At 35.9% G+C, this 17,661-nt stretch overlaps 1 protein-coding gene across 2 annotated transcripts in view; it reads right to left on the bottom strand.

The window, feature by feature from the left end:
* LOC116166350 overlaps positions 1-17,661 on the bottom strand; it is a 78,635-nt gene that overhangs the window by 42,986 nt on the left and 17,988 nt on the right. The window contains exon 1 of one of the 2 annotated variants that reach the window (XM_031481302.1): positions 3,094-3,314. The exons of the other annotated variant lie outside the window; for it this stretch is intronic. The gene's annotated coding sequence lies outside the window, so the exon portion shown is untranslated. Of the gene's footprint in view, positions 1-3,093; positions 3,315-17,661 lie in introns of those variants that run through there. 2 annotated transcript variants of the gene reach the window in all.

The raw sequence follows: 17,661 nt of genomic DNA, 5'->3' as shown, positions 1-17,661 counted from the left end.
CCGTCGCCATGTCTCTAAAACATTTCACCAGTGGTGTGCTGTATTCGAGGCTGTATTCCAGTGACGTATCAAACTTATGTGTTTTTTAAATGGAACACCCCATCTTTTATTGAAGAACTAGAGAGGATTTGAAGAGCACTTTCTGTTTTATGTAACATATTATACCCTTAACTTTAACGATTTCGCTGTTGTAGCCATTTTATTCAAAATGTGACGGTTTTTCGAATTTTTTCAGAAAAATCCTCGGAAAAAACTAAATCTTGTCGACGGCTAATAATAATAATAATAATAATAATAGAGATTTATTGCCCAACAGAACAGACCTTCCAATTACAGGACAATACATAATAGTTAACGCGCAATGATTTAATCTCGGATTTAATGTAATAAGAAAAAAAAAGAAAAAGATAGAAACACAACAAAAAACTCAAAATCTTAACATAACTAAACAACAACAAAATAATTAAATTCATATTAAAAAAAAAAACCAAATTAAATTGTCGACAAACTGCAAGTTACATTCTATGCATATAAAATAAAGAGAGCAGGTGTAACGTGACATTTTCACTGTGACATGTAACTACGAAGCACGGCTGATATTTGAGATAAACTTTTGAGTTTCAAACTATTTGAAACTTATATCCTTAAGAACATGTGGTTCAATTACAAAGCAATCGGACGTTTCTAAACAAAGTTATTGTCGGTCAGACAGACGGACAGGCAGACAAGCAGCAATACAATACAATAAAGTAAAGTACGAGGTAAAACATAAAGGCAGATATTATCTTTAAATACATTAAATCTATTTTGGAGGGATAATTTATATCCACGCCGAGATCCACGCTTAGGATTGAGTCGATTTTTTTTCTGTTGCAAGTGTCGAAACAATTTTTGAGAAAAATTCGTAATAAATGATAAAACTGTTGGATTGTGACGGAACAACTGAACCGTTCTGTAAAAAATAAAAAGTAACATTTTTGTAGGATACGTCGTATAAAAAAGTGACAACATTTGGCGGTTTTTTGGTTATGTTCTAAAGCTCCAATACTAACAAGAATCCGTCGTTACACACTCACAGAACTGTTATTTGGGACGTCTCAAGGGATTATTCAAAAAAATTATCAAAGCCCTCGTGTGCGATCGAAAAGACTTCAGCGCATTTTTATGTGGCAGATCAGTATTCTATTAGCCAATTTTGGCTCCAGAATCCATAAGATCTTGTCGAAGGCTACCACATTTCCTGTGTCGGTACTCGCTTCCGACATCCCGTGCATCCATAATTCGCGTTAGAACTCATCGGGGACTACCACATTCCCTTTGTCGGTACCCAGTTCCGACGCTCCGTTCGCCCGCCATTTGAGTTTGAAGTTTTGACTCCACCATCAGTAAGATCTCGTCGGGGGTTACCATATTCCCTTTGTTGGTACCCATCGCCGACTGGTGGATTTCGCTAAAAACCTCCCACAAAATAGTAGATACTCAATTTTTGGGTACTCGAGCTTTTATTTTCGACACAAGAAAGAGGGACCGTTATTAGAGCACAAAGAAACTTTTGGGCCCCCAAAGTCGACTACCCCTTGCGCCTTGCAACCTGGTTAATTTCGCCCTCGATTTCGCCCCTTGGACAAAAAACAAAATTCCCTAGGAGTTGTGCGCGTTTACAAGACCTTTCCAACGACACCAATTTGAAAACAATCGGACCAAAACTGAAGGAAGGAAAAAACTGAAAAATCTTCCGGTTAGTATATAACACGCTCGGGGATGGCGCCCAGGTGTTGCCACATCATGTAGCCCTGTCGTTAAAAAGCTGTTAATTACACGTCCACGATAGGTACATGTACATTCCTCGTCTTTCCACAAGCGTTCTTTTACGGGCCCCCATTTTCTGCCTGCCAGCCGGCCAGCCAGAAAGCCAGCCACAGTGAAATTAAAAGCTTTACAAATAAATTTGCAAAAATGCGCTAAGAAGGGTTGTACAATTTTTCAGGAAGCACATGTCCAACTTTCCTCGGCTGTTCGAGTGAATGGAACTACTTTGGTTGCAAATAGAACTATTCAGTAATGTTGCAATTTTCTATGAGCTAACTTCACAGATACAAATTTAATAGAACTTCAAAATAATGTGAATTTGAATCGTATATAATCCGGAACCATTAACAAAGCTGTACATCTTCTAACTAAATGGATCAATATCTGAGCAATTTCTACATCTACGTTTTATCGCAATAACCCATTTCCCACAAGACTTCATGGGGACTATTTATAGGCCATGTGCATAAAATGCTAATAACTTCCTTAATATTTCCTAAAATCACAGTTTCTGTTCGAATATTGAATATTCAAATGTGCCCTCCATGGAAGCTCTCAACGGACAATTAAAAAACACATCTCCTCGTTACAAGTTTTAAACTGCGAAAAATTGAGGGCATTTTATAAAGCCGTTGGCCATACTAAATTACTTAAACTGGGGCATCACGTGCGCGCATTTTGTTTTTTCTTGGCAATTCACCTAAAAATTTACTGTCACTTAAACCTACATCATATACAATTTCTCGAGAATAACTTTGTCACTAGATAAATTGGACAGTTAACCTTTCGAGTCTCTCTTTGCCAATTAACCGGTTAAATTTAATGTTACGTCTGATGTTGCGCATACCTAAGTAATGTAATTTAAATTTCATTCGACTTTCTTCGAGCATTGTTTGGAGGAAATTTAGTACCGATGGTTAGAACCGGAACCTGCCGGAAATCCTTCCATTTGGACGTAAACGTTTTTTTCTTTCTTTTTTAATTTCAGGTAGCCAAGTAGGAAAGACTTACAGGATGTGAATGTTGAAACGGACGCGCTTCGTCAAGTCGATTCCATTCGATTTTCTTGTATTTACAGTAGAGGGTATCATGAGAACTTTTACTAAATTAATCGATTCGTTTATTTTATGACATTTGTATGGGTCCAAGTTGATAACGAGGTTAGTTACCTGCAGGATTTTTTCGCACGCCCCAGTAAAGAGCAATTGCACTACTTAAAGCGGTTTAATCTTTTAATTAACCTTCTTAGGCGAGCGTCGATAACAATTAAGAGTAGGTACTTACAAAGAAAAACGGTCGAATAATTCCAATAATTAAGAAACTGTAGCAACCACTTTAATACTCTCGATCGAAACTTGTTTACGCGAACAGGTAACTAACTCTACTAGACTAAAGAACCTTCTACCGACATTCCTACAAAACAACTGTCAGAGACTGGTTTAGCTTTGGCGGTGAAACGTGAAATGAAATTGGAAAAGCCCCACAATACTTTAATCTAACCGCTAGGTTCACTCTTTGAAAGTTATACCTGCAATGCAACAACACTATACTACGTATTGACTAACTGCAATCAACAAGCAAACAAAAACAGGTGTTTGCTTTAACAGCTAATCCCGTTTTTAACCGCGTCGTTAATTTAGGTGTCAATGACGGACGGGACAATAAAAATGCATCTGTGAATTCTATTTTTAATGTTTTATTTTCATGTGGGGTACCTTACGCAATAAAATGTTTGACGATGCGACCACTCCTCCCATAAAAGGATTTGAAGGTTCATCGTGGAAGGTATAAGTATAACGCAGATATGAAATTATATGTTAATGCAACCGAGAAGAATTAGTCATAGGCATATTTTAATTTAGGGCGTGATTTTCTTCTAAATTCTTCGGAATGTTGCATATTTGACAAAATTATCATTTTTTACCCATCCTAGATCGTTGGTTTTTAAAGAAAACATTTCCCAATATAGGTAGTTTCTCTTGTTTTCGTTCTTAGTATCTCCAGTTATCTAATTCGAGTCCGTCATTATCTCTTTGGTAATGGATGTTGTTTTGGTTGGCTGTAAAACCTAGCATTAAATTAAAACGATGTTTTTCGAATGACAAATGTCTGTTGTGCCTTTGATAATTTAGGTGATTCCAAGGTTTATTACCCCATAGCTCCCGCACTCAAATCTCGGGGGCCATCTTGGGTCTCAGCCGCCACATTTTCATAGATATAAAATCAGCAATGTCGGTAATACATTGTGCTGGATGCGTATTGGATCGTGCAGTACCTACCAAACAAAAAAAATTCCAAACTTTTCGTCAACAGAGCACAGAATCTTAACTAAAAAGCCAAAAATAGAATTTACGTTAAAAAAGTGTTTGGATCTTAAGGCTAGATCCTGGGCTAGATTGAGAAATGCGAATATTGAAAAGATCCCACTTTTTAAACGACAATTTTATTTTTGGTTTATTAATTCCGATTCTGTGTTCTGTTAACGAAAAGCGTTTTTTTTTCCTTTTTGGTACCTATTTCATATTCTGTCACCAAAAAGGCAAAAAGGATTTGACATCATCAAAGTATAGGTACATTTATTTTACTTCTCGTTCGTGGCCATAGATACAGAGGGGTGAACTTACGAGCGTTTCCTGGCTAGCATTGATTTGTGCACGCACAGTCAATGACAAGTTCGTGACTAAAACGCATCACAAACAAACAAAAAAATAACTATAGAAAAGTGGAGGATGAGAGTACCACCGATATGAGTGGAGGAGATATAGGGTACCGACGCGACGTACAGTAAGACTATTTTCGAACATTTGAACGGCACAATCTAATATGTATCGAGCACAATTGATTATTGCCATTATTTCTTATTCAATAGTCTTTCTTGACGTTAGTCAAGCATTTGACAAATATGGCATCCTGGAATACTATATAAAATCAAACAAACACTCCCTACAGTCTATTTTAATATATTAAAATCATACCTGAGCGAGAGAACATTCCAAACCAAAGTAAGTGAAGAAACATCAGACTACTTCCCCATAAATTCTGGAGTGCCCCAAGGTAGTGTTTTAGTGCCTTTGCTCTACATTCTGTACACATCAGACTTGCCAATGACACAAAATACAACAACAAGAACATTTGCAGACGACACTGCAATTCTATCCAGTCATGAAAACCCTCAAATAGCATCAGATTATATCCAGACTCACTTGTTTGAACTACATCAATGTAACATTTGCCCTCCGTAAACAATTATGTCCAGCAGTTGTGATAAATAATGTGCAGATGCCACAGATGGAAACGGCAAAATACTTAGGATTACATCTAGATAACAAGCTGACGTGGAAGGAGCATATTAAAAAAAAGAAGAAACAAATAAACATCAAACCAAGAGAACTAAATTGGCTAATAAATAAGAAGAAAATCTACACTATCAACAGAAAATAAAATTCTAATATACAAGGCAGTTATCCGACCTATCTGGACATATGGAGTAGAGCTATGGGGCTGTGCTTCTAAAACAAATGTACTATTAATTCAAAGAAACCAATCAAAAATACTCCGGCAAATTGTAGATGCTCCGTGGTATATAACAAATCATACAATTCATACAGATCTACATATACCAACGGTTCAGGAAGTAATCCAGGAGAGAGCTATCAAACACCATGAAGTCCTAGAAACCCACACAAACTCCTTATTGGAACAGTTACTGCAACCAAGGATCAATAAAAGACTTAAACTATTTTAAAAATCTTAAACTAAATTTTTGACACTGCGCATGCGCATACCAAAAAATATCGTTATGCACGGAATAAATAAATAAATAAATAAAATTTTTGCGGTACATCCCGACGACCATGATTATTCCGGCATCATTCCGGCGATGTACACCAGGTGACGACCTATCCCGGCGACTATTGCTTTCCCGGCTCCGGTCATCCCGGCACACTTTCCTAGCGACGTCTGTCCAACCCCCATTTTTCTTGTGTTTTTTAACTCGTTTTTTAACATAAATAATAATTTAGAAGCGGTTGTCAAATTAGGTACCTACCGAAAGTGGTTGGTTATTGTGATTTGTAATTAATTCTTAGAAATATAGGAAACCGAGATATGTAAGGAAGCTCAAATAACCCGGTTTGTTTACACAATTGCCAGTGCAAAGGACCCATTTTTAGAAAATCGCGTTTCACCCATTTACCTACGCAGGCAGATACCAGAAATCTTTCCCTACCTATAAATAGCATAATTTCAATTTGATAATATAGTCTCTATTCAGATTGTATTATATCTAGAAAGGAGAAATCTCTGACTATAAAATAACAAATAAGAAAACTTAATTCCGGCGAATTGTTTCAATATAATAAACATGAACAGCAGGGAAGTAAATGGCCGCCGGGAAATCGATGCCGGGATGGTCATCGCCGGGACGAGAATCGCCGGGATGACCGTGGTCGACATTTTTGACGAGCACGAAAAAGTTGTATACATAAAACCGAAAAATATTAGCGGATCTGCGATTTCCAACATGTTATTGCGACTTAGCAGCTGAAGTTAGTAGCACGAAATAGGTGAATACATACAACCCTAACAAGTTAAAAAGTAATCGTAAACGATTTACATAAAGCGCATTTCCACTTGCATTCATTTCCCATTTGTAAGATGCAACTTCTGTTAAAATCGTAAAAATCCGGCCACAAATATAAAAGATAGCGTTGCACATGGGCAATCCATTGTTGACGTGCTACTTCAATTTCAGTTTATGAGAAGAATTTCATTTCAATGCTTTTCTAGATAAGAAAGTTGGAACTGCGCATGCGCAAACCTAAATTTTAAAACTAATGTTAGATTTTCCTTTGTTCCAAGCGCCTAAGTATCACATTTCACTTAAATAGTTCCATAGATAAAAAAGTTGGCACTGCGCATGCGCAAAATAAAATTTTGAAACTGGGGCTATATTTTCCTTTATTCCAAGTGTCTATGTATCACATTTCATTTAAATTCTTCCATAAATAAAAAAGTTGGCACTGCGCATGCGCAAAGCCAAATTTTGAAACTGGCGTTTGATTTTCCTTTATCCCAAGTGCCTATGTATCAAATTTCGTTTAAATTCTTCCATAAATAAAAAAGTTGGCACTGCGCATGCGCAAAACCAAATTTTGAAATTGGCGTTTGATTTTCCTTTATCCCAAGTGCCTATGTATCAAATTTCGTTTAAATTCTTCCATAAATAAAAAAGTTGCCACTGCGCATGCGCAAAACCAAATTTTGAAATTGGCGTTTGATTTTCCTTTATCCCAAGTGCCTATGTATCAAAATTCGTTTAAATTCTTCCATAAATAAAAAAGTTGGCACTGCGCATGCGCAAAACCAAATTTTGAAATTGGCGTTTGATTTTCCTTTATCCCAAGTGCCTATGTATCATATTTCATTCAAATACTTTTATAAGTAAAAAAGTTTGCAATTCGGTTTACAAATGGTCGAGATGCGAAAAGGGCACTGTGAATTTTGAATCGATTCGATTCAACTTTTGGCATTGCGTATTATATGGCTAAATCTATGCCCATATTGAATTTCATGCAATTCAGTTTATAACTAACGGAGATGTAAAAGCGATCGAACATTTCTAAACAAAGTTATCGTTCACACGGACAGATAGATGGACAGACAGACAAAGGAACAGACGGAGAGACCAACCGGGAGGCGACAGATAGCAATGCAAAATTATAAACGATCTCTAGGATCGTTAATAAACGGCAATAGTGTAAAATTATGGAACATGTAAAAAACGGTTTTTTGTTTTTTTTACAATAACTTTTTTTGTAAGCGGTACAGAAAAAAATTCCTTCCTTGGTACAAGACTCGACACCATAACGAACCAAATAGCGAAAAAAGTAGAACAATAGCTCTTAAGATAAAAAACTAGTAGCGTCGCAAAGTTACGGACGGACGGACGGACGGACGGACAAAGTGGCCACAATAGCGCATTTTTTTTTTATTTTTGTGGAAATGCGCTAAAAAGAATATGTGGTCACCGCATTTTAAGAAACCTTGATGTTATGCCTAATGGGCGTTGAAAAGGTTAGAGACTGTAGCTTCCTTTTAAAATTGTACCTAACTAGTTTGAAGTTTGAAGAGATCAAGTCATGGGCCAATATGAAATAACGAACTGTATTATATAGGCCATCATTTTACTTTTTAATGGTTGTATTTGTTGCAATTGTTTTGCTATCTCCTCAATTTAAATATTTATAGTACCTAATTAGTGGCGATGAATGCTTATTAGGTCGCATATTTATAATTAAATTACTAAAGAATATGAATTTTGCAATTATACCTAATGCATTAGGCATTTTAGCTTTCCAGCATATACAAACGACATTTGTTACCTTAGTTTGGTCCCTAGTCTGTCCATTCTAAGTCCTTTCAATTTCAGGTAATTGCTACCAATGACTTTTAAAAAGCAATTTTGTTATGAAACAGCATCAAAACTTTTGGGTACAACATCTGCAATATAAAAGGGCGCAAAGAAAAATAAGTAAACCGCGGAGTTTACCAGAATGGGATGACTTGATTAATTGTTGGTAATAATTTTTGAGTATAAAATTACTGCCATTAAAATATTTGATAAGATTACGTAAGTAACGACATAATATGGAAATTGCTTGATCACGAATTAAAAAATTTCCCGCTTTCTGAGAAGCACATTTCAAATAAAAAGCAATTTTTTTAAAGTAGTTAGAGCGCCTAGGTAAAAGTAACAAGAAGTTGGTGAAAATTTGGTCACTTATTCTCTGAGAGACGCACTTTCTAATGGTCAAAAGAAAAAAGTGTTCCTATGTGCCGTTTCTGAGATATTTGACAGTAAAAACAGGGTATTTTAACATGGGCTCTTATGGACAGACTCAGTTTTTCTGAGCTAGCGAAGGTTTTTGTATCAAGACTTAAATGAGATGGATCTCATTAGAAGCGAAATTTTGTGACGAATCTAAATATGCACGGAAAAGTACATGTTCATGATGAAATAAGGAAGATATTTACCGCCGAAGCGGCGTCTGCTCTGACGCGGCGGCACGCTATGCAGCACGCGTTTAAATTTGATGACTTTTCCACTAGGTCTAGTATATAGCTGAGCTAGGACAATCTTTTCCTTCTTCTGCTGAGCACTTTTCTTCACAAAAGGCATGGTGTCTTTCAGAAAGAACACCAAAACCAACGATATTTATCAAGGCCTGCACACGTCTTGTTGACACACTGATCGGATCGAGATCAAGATAGCGGCTGGGGATCTCTGGCGCCAACATCGAAAAACCAAATCCACTATACCGACTTCACGTAAGACGCCAAATTATTTAGTTTCCCGGCTTTTACATACGTCTCGCATACGTTTTGATTAAAAATAAATATATTCGTTTAGGATTTACCGCTTACACTGTGAATATTTAGTCGCGGTGTGTCGTCAACATTTAGTGTGCAAAGGTTTGAAACAGGGTCGAAAAGTAGGGAGACTAGTCAAGTTGACTACTGTATATACCTTTTTAAAAATCATGTAAGACGTTTGCATTGTGCTGAGGTACAAAATACCACTCATACCGTATTTCTAATTATGTTTCCTTCATAACAACATTTTTTTGGGGACGTTTACCGTAAGGTAATAGGTAGGCCGAGTACATCACTTGACTTCAGCCGAACGCGCTCTAACTACTTTAAACATTTGATTTGATAGTAATGAAATAATAATAGTAATCTACGTACTAAGTAAGTTTAAAGAAATTTATCTGACACCAGGACCAGAGGCCTAAAGATAATGGGGTTACCTACCTATACTGAAAACCTCGGAGTTTCAAATATCCTATCCCATTGACGTTTTATCAATGTCTTTCGAATTTATACATGGGTTACTACATACTATGCGATCAAAAATGAGTTGCTGTTGAGTCATCTTTGGAATTTGTGGTTACATGGGAAATCGTACTTAACTTGAACTTCTAACGGCAACAGCAACTCATTTTTGATCGCCCGTTATTAGCAGTATCTTCCAAAAATTCCATTACAGGCTTTGTCAATAGCAACAAGTTTACCGCTGTTTTTAATAGCCTCAGACAAAAATAAAGAGCTTATTCACAAAATTGATTTTAGGTCCGCTCAGAGAATGAAACGGGCTTTCAAATGATTACATGACCTATTCCGCCATTTGAATCCCCTCTGTTACACATTTAACGTATAACAAACACTTTTTTCAAATAAACCGAGGATCCTACATGTTTCGTTTGGGAGCCACCCCCACAAAAGTGGTGAAATTTGCATTTCTTCTTTAATTTATTCTCAGCAACCATAATAAGAGTTACAAAGACTGGTAGCACTGGTGGCCCTTTCTGATTTTGCAAAACCTTTTTCAAAATTCCTACCTACAAAATTTGGTATTTGGGGCTATAGTATTTTTGTTAATTTTCCAAATAGTGATAGGGTACACATGCAAGAAATTTATGACGTAATATGAAAATGTTTACATTTTTTTGTCAGTATTAATTGTATATTGAAAACAGCGAATTCACTGAATAATTCAACTCACAAGGTCAATGTTTCCTACAAATGAGAAACTGTAAGTGTTTTATATGGGACCATAGCTAATTCATGAATGTTATGACGGTCGAGATATTCATCTCACGTAAGACTTTCAATGCTTTACCGCTTTACGCCCAAAGAAATTACACACCCCAAGGAACCCTATTGGGAAGGTCAAGACCATACCGAAAGCTACATCTTTACGAGAGACGCTGCAGTACTTTGGAACGTATTTATGGAGACCATACGGGTTTACACCACCTCACGTGTAATGTACTTTCCGTACATCTCTTGGATGTCGATACGATCTATATAGCCCTCACGAGTCACGACAGTTGCTAAGAAATGCAAAGAGCAGCGCCAAACCTACGGTTTTGTCACTCGACTCCCCCTCTGGTTCTACGCAAGAAGAAGATTTCTTTCTTCCTGTGGCCATATAGTGAGCTCAGCTTCCTAGGGGAACTTGAAAGGCTTGTAGTGCGTATTTTTCCAAAGACTTCCTTGTGGTAGGTAAGTACTCTCGTAAATGTTTCCATCTCTTTGATAATTTTCCTTATTACAGGAACAAAGGACTGGGTTGGCATAGGTTCCGGTGTAGTCATGACCTGTGCAAAGGACGTAGTAGGTGTTACCAAGGCCTCAACATTCTTTTTGCCTTCGTGGTAGGACAACTTGTGTACTACCTTAATCTCTTGAATTTTCGCCTGTTGAGCAGAATTTTGATCGCTTTGTGTGAACCGCTGACATTTAAAACATCTTAGCGGATTTCGTATATACTGACGAACTTGCAATGGATAAAACGCAGCTTGAATCATTCTGGGTAGCTTCGGTACATTAAAGGCCAATACGCAGCCGCCGAAACCGAGCGATGTCTCTTTATACGTTTGAATCCCAAAAATTCAAAAACGTCGCCGATTCGAGCTATCGACTCGTCGGACGTTGCAATTTATCTCAAACAACACGTTACAGAAGATTTCGTCGAAATACGAAGCCTACTTCGAAAGTTATACGAAAAAATTAAAAAGGAAAAAATTTCCATACTATACCCGTCCTTCGAAAAAATCGAAAAAAAAATTGTCAAAAATCGTCGCTTTCTCGATATCACATCAATTACTCCTTGTGATTGAAGATTTTTTTTTATTTCCTCAATAGAACAATTAAGCGGGTCTCGACAGTATTCAGCAACTTGGAATGATTTAATCATATAGTGATACTAATTTTTTTACTGTTTTAATTCTTTAATATTTATTTATTAGATTCAACCTATATAAAAAAAAACCATCCCTTGCAAAAAAATTGATTGGATGTAATACACCTTCAATATTAAACCAAGGCCAATCAAGTGGATTAATGCTTTTTTAGCGCATTTTTTAAGAATTAAAAAAAATGTGCTATTGTTTGCGATTTGTCCGTCCGTCCGTCCGGACCCACTTCTGCCGTTTTGAACTACTTCTAGGGCAATGGTCCTAGAGTCCTGGAATTTTTTGCAGTAGGCAGCCTATACCTTGAAGGTGTGCCAGACGGCCATTAAATTTCGCTGTATAAAAAGCCCCTCCCCCCCCCCACGAATTATTTCCTGAGATGCTGTTTTTGAACTAAGTGTGGAACTAGTTTTATCCTTCATGGTGTTGCTAATAAAAGGTCTCAACGAACGGAATTAATTTCTAGAGTCCTAAAATGTAATGCAGAAATCTAATTTTTGGCCTTTCATTAGCAAAGCTGGAACCTAAGAACAATTCTAAATGTGTCGCCTGGATGAAGTATTCGTATTCCCGCCTTCAAAATGCAAGCCTACCCACCTATCTAGAAATCGTGGGTTTACACAATCATTACTATCATTAAATCATTAATAAATAGCCAATAGATTCAAAGAGGGTTATTGTGCGTCGCTCGTCGCTAACCAACGAAACCATACCTTGTTTCTATTGGCTTTGTTTTAATAACCTAATAATAGTAATAATGTAAACCCACCATAAAAGTTCCACACAGAATCCGTTGCAAACTCATAGGACTCTCTTTATTTGGGACGCCTAAAAGGGAATTTTTTGTTCGATTTTTCAAGACGCACATGTCTAATTCGCTTGTTCATTCAACTGATAATTGGTATGGTAGATATAGATATCGCATTGCGGCCAACTTAAATATTATTCAAATAAAACATTGGTTTACATAAACAAAGTTGGTGTTTGAAATTCGATTACCCTGCACGAAATCTGATTTCGTAGTTTAAACAAGTTTGCGATATTGATAGTTGATGGCAACTTTTTCGTTGAATCCGGTATTTTTTACATTCCCAAGGTAGTTAAAAACAGAAATATTTGACACTCGGTTTTATACACCCAAGAGCAAGAGTGCTAAAATTCAGATCGTGTCTGCTCCTGATTTGATTTGATTAATTTCATTGTGCCATTAATTATACATTAATTATAGTGGTCTGTGCGTTCAAAAATTAGCTCAAATCGTACAAGATTAATTTGGATCAATTCTCCCGCATTTTACTTGCATGATTCAATTTCCGCATTGTTTTTTTTAAATAATGGGCAACCCGATTAAAACTACGTACATACTTAGTAATCCAGAACAAACGAAAAGTCAATTTCTAAGAAGCACGTAATGATGGAAACATTTGTGTTGAAATGTTTGACTTTTCTGCACATATGCGGATTAGATAACATGGCTATATTGGATCATGCACAAATAAGAACAGTATCACCGTCTGGTCATACCCTTATCTCAGTTCAATAACTTTCTCTGCAGGATTAACGTGATGTTTTCATAGATTTTACACCTCACTTACTACTTAAAATAGTAGACACGTAATCGTTAACTTAAAATGAATATCAAGGTCATTATCATAAATTTCACAGTCCGAATGTTTAATACGTAAAGTTAATTTAGGTAGTTAAGTTATAATCTTCTTAATTTACAGGTTCGCCTTGGAATAAGTATCAATTCGCTTAAAAGTAATTTAATCGTACTGCTAAACAAAGCATCAAGACTTACCTATTTTCAAAAAATAAATTCACAACAGATACCTAGGTATTAAACATTTATTGCAATCATTTTTTTTTACGTCACTCACACTCACTCTATTATTCATAATCATAAATGTTTATAAGCGGCGCATTGTTCCGTTATTGCCAGCATTAAGGTAGGTAATCATTAACCACGCCACAAATGACATAAGCGGCTTTCGTTTCCGAAATACAACATAACTGTTATGGGGAGTTTTATGGATATCTGTATATCTATATATTAATTTAACGGTTGGTAACTAAAGACACCTAGAATAATTGTGAAGTAATGCTTGTTAACTTCAAAAACTTGTTATTAACTATAATTTAGTTTTTACCGTTTCCTGTTTTATCACTACCTCTGTTGCACCCCCATTACCCAACGCCACAATAAGAACATGTGTTAGTTTTCTGATAAAGAAAATGCAAATACCTAGCATAAGACTTTTATATGGTTATGCTTTCACTTTTTATTGCTACCGTATATACATGTATCGATTGAGCTTTGGTGAATACGATTATGCAACCATTTACTAATCTGTCGCAAAGATATCAATAATCGTTACTTACATAGGGAGCAATTATCCAAGAATATTCCACTGACGACTACCATACTTCCTACTTGGCCTACTCAAACGAAAAACAACAACGTGGGTTCTCATCGACTTAAACCAGGTGAAAACAACCCACAAAAAATTCTCATGGCTTTTAATAAGATTAATAGAAAATGGAATAAAAATTGATTATTATTATTGGGAAAAATACCAAGAATAGTAGAAATCTTAAACATAAATTTTTTGTTACCGTTAAGAATTAAAATTGCAGATGTTAAACTGAACTTAGTCAAAACTTTAAAGATGATTTATTTGCTTTGGTAATTATGAATTCATGAAATGTATAGCGGGTGGTTAAATAAGCATGACGGATTGCTCTATCTGGCTAAAATTTTAAATGGAATAGTGTGTAACAATAAAGTTGAGTACAATTTTATGGTAGAGCGGACCATTATACCTTTTTTTACAAATAAACGTGCATTAAGTTGCTTATCCACATTCAAGAACCGACTAGCCCTTGACACATTAATTTGCACTCTTTTTGTAGGCCTGTAGGCCAGTTCGCAGATCAATATAAACGAAGATAAGAATATTTAATGTGGAATTACAATATAACACGTACTTATGCATATCTTTCGAATCAAATTCAATTTTATATAATGAATTGTGCTCGTTTTTGGGCTGATTGGTGCACCAACTCCCAGGCTTTGTGCGTCAAAACTAGCTTTTGAAATAGGAAATAAAATAGTGGTAGTTTCATGTGAACAAAAATAGTTACGACATTTTGAAATTTGGAAGCTTTACTATTTTTTGTGAACACACTGTATCACTAAATCTAACTTTCTCATTACCAAAGTGTTTCCTTTTATTAAAATCAACATTATTGATCAAATATATTTCTTAACTTTAAAATCAAGGTCGCTACGATTTATCAAAGTGGGGCATGCTTATGGGCAATTATTGCGAATAGGTTTCCATGCAGAGGTTAAAAAATGATATCGGAACAACTAAAAATATGCAGGGTGTTCCATTAAAAAAAAATCAGTTGTCTATTGATACCGTAGAAATGGGCACCTTGTACATGCAAAAATAATTTCAGTAGATTCGCAACTAATTGACATTTGCACAAAAGGTTTTTTGATATTTTGTACCATCAGGTATGGGGTAGGATTGCCCGACGCACTGTTGCAGGACCCTGTATGATTAATAATTAATAGTACTTAAGCGGTACTGCAGAATAGTGATGTACTGGCATATACTGGCTATCTTGTACTCGTTCGAATCGACACCTGACCAAAAATGTGTATAACATTCAATCTTTTCATTGCCCGTGTGTTATGTTGGTACCAATAGGCGAATGCGGCCCAATACATGTCACCGCAGCAAACGGCTTACCCGGATTGTTTTTGGAGCGTATGTACTTAAAATATAATGTAATCCTAATACTATTTTATGTACAGTGTTTTAGTAACGTAATAAAATAAATTCAATATAAGGAACCCGTGCATTACTCGCATACACAACACCGTGCCTTTCCAGTTCGTTTAATTGAGTATTGAATAATGGCTCAATGGCCAGTGTCCTGGTACATGATTAGCAAACATGAGCAGGTGGATTCATGCTATCAAACGCCCGCGTGCTTTTCTAGAGATGCGACTGTAACACATTCACAAGTGTTGAAAACCCCTATTTGCATTAAATTCAATTGGAGCTCTACGGCACTGGCAAAATTTTACTGTAACAATAAATTTTATTTTACTCCTTTTACTCCTATCTCGTGATTACCTATCAATGCTAGGTTTGATCCTTATCTATCCCTTCATTTTTTCTACATAATACACACCCTTGAATGCTAAACAACATTTTAATCCATCCAAAGGAATGGTATCACTGAAATTAATTGCAAGTCCTCAACTAATGAAAAAAAATAATCAAAGTTCTTTGTTTGGACCCGATTATTATCGATATAAATCTATTTCATACAGTTGATTTTCACAAGTCGATTCCTTTAGGAACATTTTTATAATTACATTATATAAAATTGTAAAAATTCCTAAAAATAAAGAAAGTCACTTCCCCACAGTACTAAATATTAATTTATATATTTATTAATTGGGTTTTGCTGCAAGTAAACGCACAAGTTAACCGTCTTTAAATTTTTACTACATGCCGCTGCTAACTGAGGTTTACTGATGGCATCGTGCGTTTCGGAATGATGTCACTAACCTTAGTTTAAGTATTAATTTATTTCATGCGTGTTTTGGTGTGTAAAGCGTTGCGCCGACTAGGAATTGTTTATTCGCGTACATTTTAATCATCCAAATATAAACGGCCCAGTTATAAATCAGTCTATCATTTAGTTTTTTTGTAGGTAATCGTTAGTGCTACATTAGTGCTGTTCTGTGCTCGAAGTTTGCGATTACAATCCTTCACTTTTCTAATAAATACAAAGAAACTAAAATACTGCGCGATTATCCCCCCCCCCCCCACCCCTTATGACTCGCTTTAAAACAAACAGACATTATGATTGTTAGTGTTGTTTTATGTTGAAAGATTACTAGTTATTACAGAGCTCGCGCGAGGGATGGGGACGATGGTTGACAACAACTCCATGTCTCGAGACCAAAAATAATTAATAATAAGCTGCGTCGAGACCTTTGATTAGAGTTCCATGAAAAATGTAATATGGCGGACATATTGCGGTAAACCAAAACAGGGCAGTAGTTTATTGACGCTACTTGACAAACTGGTACTCGGCCATAGGACTTATCTCAAGGCTTGAATAACAAGGCCATCGACAAATTATTGTAATTCTTAACAAAATACGCTAATAACATCGACCTTCACCCCTATTTTTCATTTTACGTAAATATTGCTACAGTATAGTTTTTGATGGAGTGATCATGTCACCAATGGGAGTGACGTTACTTTTAGATAGTGTAAGAAGGTATGGTGAAGTTTCTGGGGACAGTTGTTGCGAGCAAATTTACCAGGGGAGTTTTTCGGAACGAATTCACCGCACACAGCTTAATTTCATGACAAACCTTTACCATTTTTCTTATAATTTTTATCCCGTAACGTTAATAAAATCGTTGTTACGCAAAACAAAGAATAACGATGTGACCAGACTGTACGATTTCGCAAAATTTCATTTCGCAACAAATTTAAACGTGCACTTATTACAAATAAGTACGGAAAAATTTCGCCAATCAAGTTTACGAGGTAATCGAATGGATTTAAACTAAACAAATTGAATTTTAAACGCGGATGCGATTTCTATCAAAGAATGTATCCTACATAACGTCTTTAACAGGAATTCTGCTAAAGAGGAGAAAATGTACTAACTAAATTCGATTTCGGAATCAATGGCATTCAAATGAAATGTATTCTTATTTTGTTACAAAAAGTTGTTAAGTATACAATGCTAATTGACCGGAAAAAATTAAAATGAATGTAAATTCGTCAAATTTCATATTACATCAGCGTTTCCTATCCTTAAATACAGTTTGCTCTGGAAACTTTTAGGAAGTAAAGATAACAAATTGGCGAGGGATTTCCGTAAGATAATGGTTACTTCTTTTGTTATCATAAAAGACTGATTGAAATTACCGTTTATAGGTGTTCTTCCGAATTCTGTTGTTTTAACTTTAAATAGTCGCAAGGTTAACAGGTGCCGGAATGTTTACAAATTCAAACAGGTCGCCCGGGTAATTAAAAATATACTT

This window comes from Photinus pyralis, unplaced genomic scaffold (genome assembly GCF_008802855.1).
Source record: "Photinus pyralis isolate 1611_PpyrPB1 unplaced genomic scaffold, Ppyr1.3 Ppyr1.4_LG3b, whole genome shotgun sequence".
In the NCBI taxonomy this organism is placed as follows: domain Eukaryota; kingdom Metazoa; phylum Arthropoda; class Insecta; order Coleoptera; family Lampyridae; genus Photinus; species Photinus pyralis.
Note: the sequence above shows the minus strand (reverse complement) of the source record. Positions and strands in the feature narration are given on the sequence as shown.